This window comes from Protopterus annectens, chromosome 7.part0, assembly GCF_019279795.1.
Source record: "Protopterus annectens isolate FY-2018-M chromosome 7.part0, PAN1.0, whole genome shotgun sequence".
NCBI classification, from domain to species: Eukaryota; Metazoa; Chordata; order Ceratodontiformes; family Protopteridae; genus Protopterus; species Protopterus annectens.
Window position 1 is genome coordinate 377179828 of NC_056739.1, and position 6000 is coordinate 377185827.

Genomic DNA, 6000 nt, shown 5'->3' on the forward strand with positions numbered 1-6000 from the left:
ACACGGGGGGTTGTTACAGTTTCTGTAACTCACCCACTGAATTGTCAAAGTGCTGTACGGCACTCAAACATAAAAGAAAGTGTCCTTGGACACTTATGACTTATTGTTTTTATTTATGTTACACAGGGGGTGTGTTGCAGTGTCCGTAACAAACCCTCTGTACTGTCAGAGTGCCATATGGCATGGAAATTAAATATCGCAATGTGATTTTTCCTTTTATGTTTCTTTTTTTCTTTTTTATTTGAGTTTAAGCATAGCTGAGCATGTTTGCGTGGCACGTTGTTCAGCAGTGCTTAAACATAATGAAAAGCTATATAGAAATGTATAGCTAAAACTTTCACAGCTGAGTTAGATGAATGGTTAGAGTTACAGCTTCATGTGCAGTAGGTGCACAGTTTGAATACCATACAGGCCATTCAGCTTTTACATCGGAAAGCATTTCTATTTATGCATCTATTTTTTTATTGCCCTAGTTATTTATATTTGTCAACCAGGTTAGTGCAGCTGGTCCAGAATCCCAGTGTCAGTGGGGATATGAGATGAAAAGCTCCAGTTAAACACAAGTGTCTCATATAGTGCAGTCACACATCAAGGTAGTGTAAAGTATAGTACAAACACATAATAATAAAGTATTAATCATGACTAATTAATAGCAATATGTGTGTATGTTATTATGTAAAACTCTTGTTTGCCCTTAGCTAAATTTTGCTAAGCACTGCCAAGCCAAGCTAAGCAATACTTAAACAGGACATGTCTTCACAATACTTAGCAATGCTTAGCTCCATTTAGCTGGTTTTAGCACTGTTAAGTAGTCCTACTCTAAGCAGTCCTCAGCTCAACTAAGCAGATTTTCACACTGCTAAGCACTGCTAAGCATCTGCCACTTTAAGCACTGCTTAACTAAGCTTAGTGGGTTTGGGTACTGCCGAGCTGTGCTTAACATTTTTAAAAATCCTCCAATGGTGGCAAAGGGTGGGAAAGTAGCCTTATTTATGCTGCACAGGGGGGAATACAGCCAGAACCTGTTGGAGTTTGACCTGTGCAGGAACTATGGCAGGAGTTGGAGAGGGAGCCCCCTTTCATGTGCAGCACTGGGCATGTCAGATTTCAGGGTCATGGTTGGACTCTTAGTTAAAGACTATGATGCCAGATTGCTGCAGAACCAGTACCAGGGTACCAAATACAAGTCTGAGGCCTGGGACCATCTGACACATGAGCTCACCAACACCACTGGAATCCCCCGCACTAGTGAGCAAGTGCATCATCATTATGATGACCTGAAGCAGAAGAAGGGGGTGCTCTTGGCCCAATGGATCCAAGATGCTCGGAACGGGAATGCCCCAACAGTTTGTAAGTATATGAATCATTGCTTTACGAAATTGTAGCATGAATATTTAATAGATAGGTATGCATAATGGTGTGTTTTCTCCCTACAGCTGCAGAGGAGAAGACTCGCAATGTAGAGTCCCATGCTGGGGGCCTGGCAAGGATGCACCAACAGCATGGTGAGTAGAGATCTATCTTGCAATATATATAGTACAATACATAAGAAAGAGTACATTGTTTACTGTCAATAGGTATAGTGTGTTCTGAATGTACTGTAAGAACAGTATCCTTAGACCTGTATTGATATAAGTGAGTAATGCCAGGTACTGTGCAATATAGATGAAGGCATCAAACAAGCTACTATTGATGAAAGAAAGCTAATACTGTACTAATACTGTATAGGAATAACATATGTATATACAGCAGTAATACTAAGGATCTTGCAATAAAGTACACTGTGATTGCAACTCTGAAGGTAATAAATGACATTTGTTCATCAGCTACAGGATATGCAGTACAACTGAAGTCAGAATGTTGAATGCAATAAACCACTGTGTCATGTCACCATAAGTAAAGTTATTTCCAGCAACTGTTGTATTTATTCTGGTCTGTTGTTGAAGAAATACAATTGTACAGTGCTCCACAGCAAATATGGCTATGACACCATGAACTGAATGAAGTTTGGCTGATAAACAACTGTTATGCTAAAGCATGTATTTGGAGCTATAAAACAAGATACAGTGCAATTTGATATATGTTTTGTGCTAAGATCTGAAGATTGAATAGTAATGTATTATAGTGTGTTGCCTTCAGGACTGTCTTGTGTTAACCTATGCATTTCAGCTATATGTATTCCTGAATGTAGGTACGCTGATGCAGGCAAGTATGACACTGTAATAGGAGGAGATTGCAAATATATGATGTGCAAATGTATATGGTTTGCGTATGCAACCCAGCACCCTGCTATGGACTGTACAGATCACACATATCCATATCCATTAGGGTTATATGTGTACACTTGCATTCAAAGTATTAATACCCAGTTCACCAGATATCTCTGTCATGCATGAATCTCATGCATGTATGTTCAACTGTCACTGCAGTCTTCTGTGGCAGTTTACTGATATTACCAGGTCAGACTTTGTAATCAAGTAACTTTTAGTCACAAAACAGTCAAGCAGCTGACAGCAGTGGCCCAGTAGCTCAATGTGATAAGAAATCGATATGTTGTTCATTTTTGCACACACAGAGACCATGGCTTGAATCCAGTGACTGCTACTAAGCTGTATTTATAGTTACAGACAAGTAGTCCTGGCCATTTGTAGAAACAGTCATGTAGTGTTAACAGATATTTTCTCCACAGGGCTTAAAGGTAAATAAATATTTGTATTAGCTGTATGAAGGGTATACTAAAACTGTTTACAGATGTACTAGTGTATGCCTGCTGTGTCTGTGAATGTGTGCCAGTAGTCCAACCCCGTGCCTACAAATGACAGTAGGATAGGAATATACACCATGCACTCTTCCCGATACATGTCTCTCAAGTGTCACGCTGTCACAGCTAGTGATCACTGTTGCCAATAATCTTAGACACAGATATAAATCCAGTTGCAGTATGCCAGTAGCACAGTCACATGACATCAGTGCAGGGTACACCGTGTTAGTCATATATGTATCCCTGACATGTACGAGTCCCCTGTAGTCATGTACCTATATTTCTCACAGTTTGGCCCACACCATTCCAGGTTGACAGCTTGAGAGGTAGGTACATGCTACAGAAGCTACAGGGCACAGGTAGATGTAAAGTAAGGGCAGACCTGTAGAGTACTTGAGTGTTACTGTTGTGAAAAATAAAGCCTATAAAGTTGTTACTGGAATGTTTTGCTCCCCCCCCCTTATCTGTATCACTGACTATTACTCATAAACTATGGGTATGGTGTTCTCAAAACATAATGTTCATAGGTTCATAGGTTCATAGGTAGGTACTAGGGTATCTGCACAAAGGCATTTATAAGCCTAGCCAGAATGTGTTGGCTTTCGCCGCCCCCTTAGATTAGATACCTGTGCCTCTGTCCAGCAGAGCCACTGAAGTGATCCCTGAGGTAAACGTTTTGTTTCCCATCCACTCATCAAGATTTCTTTTGAAGAGTGTTAGCGAGGAGCTCTGGGACTTGTGTTGTATTATTGTTCATATATTTCAATGGTTGCATATTAACATACCTTGTTAAAATTCCACTGTTGTTGGCCTGATGCCATGACTGTTACTGGCATGCCATTACAATAATGACTGCTATTCCATTTATGCATGTGTTCTGTTTGCTATGCAATGCTATTCAATTCTGTTGTTCTGGGTTAATTGGAACACCCATGCATGCTGTTATAACTAATGGTGAAATGTTTTGTTCATGACTAATCAATACACTTTGACAAACCTCAACACAATAGCACATTTGGGTAGGCACATCCCAGTGGATCTGCCTGTCCCATCTCATCTGGCCATGGCACTGGGTCCCAGCATGTCTGGGATGGGACCCAACCTCAAGCTGCCTCCTCCACTGGTCCTGTACCACCCTTGGGTTGAACTGTCTCAGGAAATGGGGCCCGTCCCCTCTAGGCATGAACATGGAGGGGACCCTGTCACCCAACACCAGTTCCGAAGTATGGTATGCAGGGTCATCCAGCAGGATTTGGATGACCGCCTGCACCAGATAGAGGGCAGACTGTTGCACCCTGAGGGGCAGGTTGACTCCAGTGCCCAGCCTGCAGCACAGCCACATTTGGGGCTGTGAAGGGGCAGTGATGACTGCCCATGGGTGGAGACCTCGATCCCACTGTTTCCATCTGGGGCCAATTGATCCTCTTATTCCCAACCACTTTCCACGTCCAAGGTGTTTAACCCCCTCATGTGTCTTACACCACCCCTGTCTGCTGTCTTGTCTGTCTGTAAATGGAACCTCTCCCACCCAACTTACCACCCAAAACCTACCTACAACTCTTCCTCAAAATCCCACTCTCACCTTTAAAATAAAAGTGTATCTCCCAAAAAATGTCATCCCATGCATAGCTCTCCATTTCGCCCTCATGTACACTGACAATCAATTTCCCTATGAATTAATCTGCAGATTTATGTCACCCACACTCCTCCCTGTATGGTGTGAGGCTCTAAATTCCAAATTGTCCACATCATCCACAGCTTTTCTGCACAAGAAATGGAGAGCTATGGTCCTTTGCTACACCCATCCTGCATATCCCTAGGTGCCTTTCTTAATGCCCCCCCCCCTTCTTTCCCCTATTTCTCCACTTTCCTATCACCCCTTTTTTTCTTTTCTTTTTTTGGAAATAGTGAGGGTTTAAGTGGGGATAAGCAATGCTAAGCAAAGCTAAGTGGACCTAAGCTCTGCTAGGCATCTTGGTGTATCACACAAAGCCAAGCAAACCTGCTTTAATCACTGTATCTGATTCAGACACTGTTTTGCCCAGGAACAAACTAGCCAGCTGTGGCAAGTCTAAAACCCTGGATCCTGTATATTAGGGTCAGAGCAATGCACCATTAGGCCAAAGCAGCTTTGTGGAGTTTGGACTGCTTTGAAAAATATATCATACAATACAGTCATGTAACATTATGGTAAAAAAAAGAGACCACTGCCAAGTATTGAACCCATGACCCTGTGGACTAAAGTCAGAGCAATGCAACACTAGGCCAAATCAGCTCTGTGAGTCAGGACTGCTTTTGGAAATATATCATGCAATACAGTCATGTAACATTAGGGAAAAAAGACACCATCACCAAGTATTGAACCCAGAACATTGTCAGCTACAATATAGTGCATTACACAAGTAGGCCACTTGAGCTCTACAGAACAAGTAATGTTTTCACAAACATATCCTGATTGCCAATAACACACTACTCCTATAAATACTCAGACAAATCACAGTGTACTTGTGAGCCTCTGATGCAGACAATAAGCCAGTACACAGACAAATAAATGCTGCTGGATGTACGGGAGCCCTACAACATCAGGTAGAGCTGACAACTGCACAGACTGTTGCTGAAGGAACATAGTTGTGCCCCCTACTTATGGCAGGGTTGTCATAAAACCTATTCTGTGTGCTGACATACTGGTAATGCAATGCAAATTGGGGTTACAATGCTAGGCAGTTCAGTGTCACACGTCATACCCATCTGAACACACATGTCCATACCAGTCATGTGTAACACACTATAGGCATGCACATATGTCTTACAAAAACACTTACCATAATATATTATTAATAATATATCATGTAATATATATTATTATCATGTAATGTGATAATATCATATTAATATATATATATATATATATATATATATATATATATATATATATATATATATATATATATATAAATATATAATTATTATTAATATATTATATATCATTAATATATTATACATAATGTATCTGTTACATTTCTAGCATGCGTCACATCTGGACACCCTCAGTCCTGACCCACAGCCTAGTCTGTGGCACAACTACTACATGCATGTCAATACAACACAGGAATAACTGAGCCATGCACTGTCCAGCAAAACTGGTTGCTCCCACCGCAGTCAATACCACTCACACTAGCACGCTAAAGGCCTGCAGTGTGGGACACATTTCAGAATTATGAATATGTGTTCTAAATGTC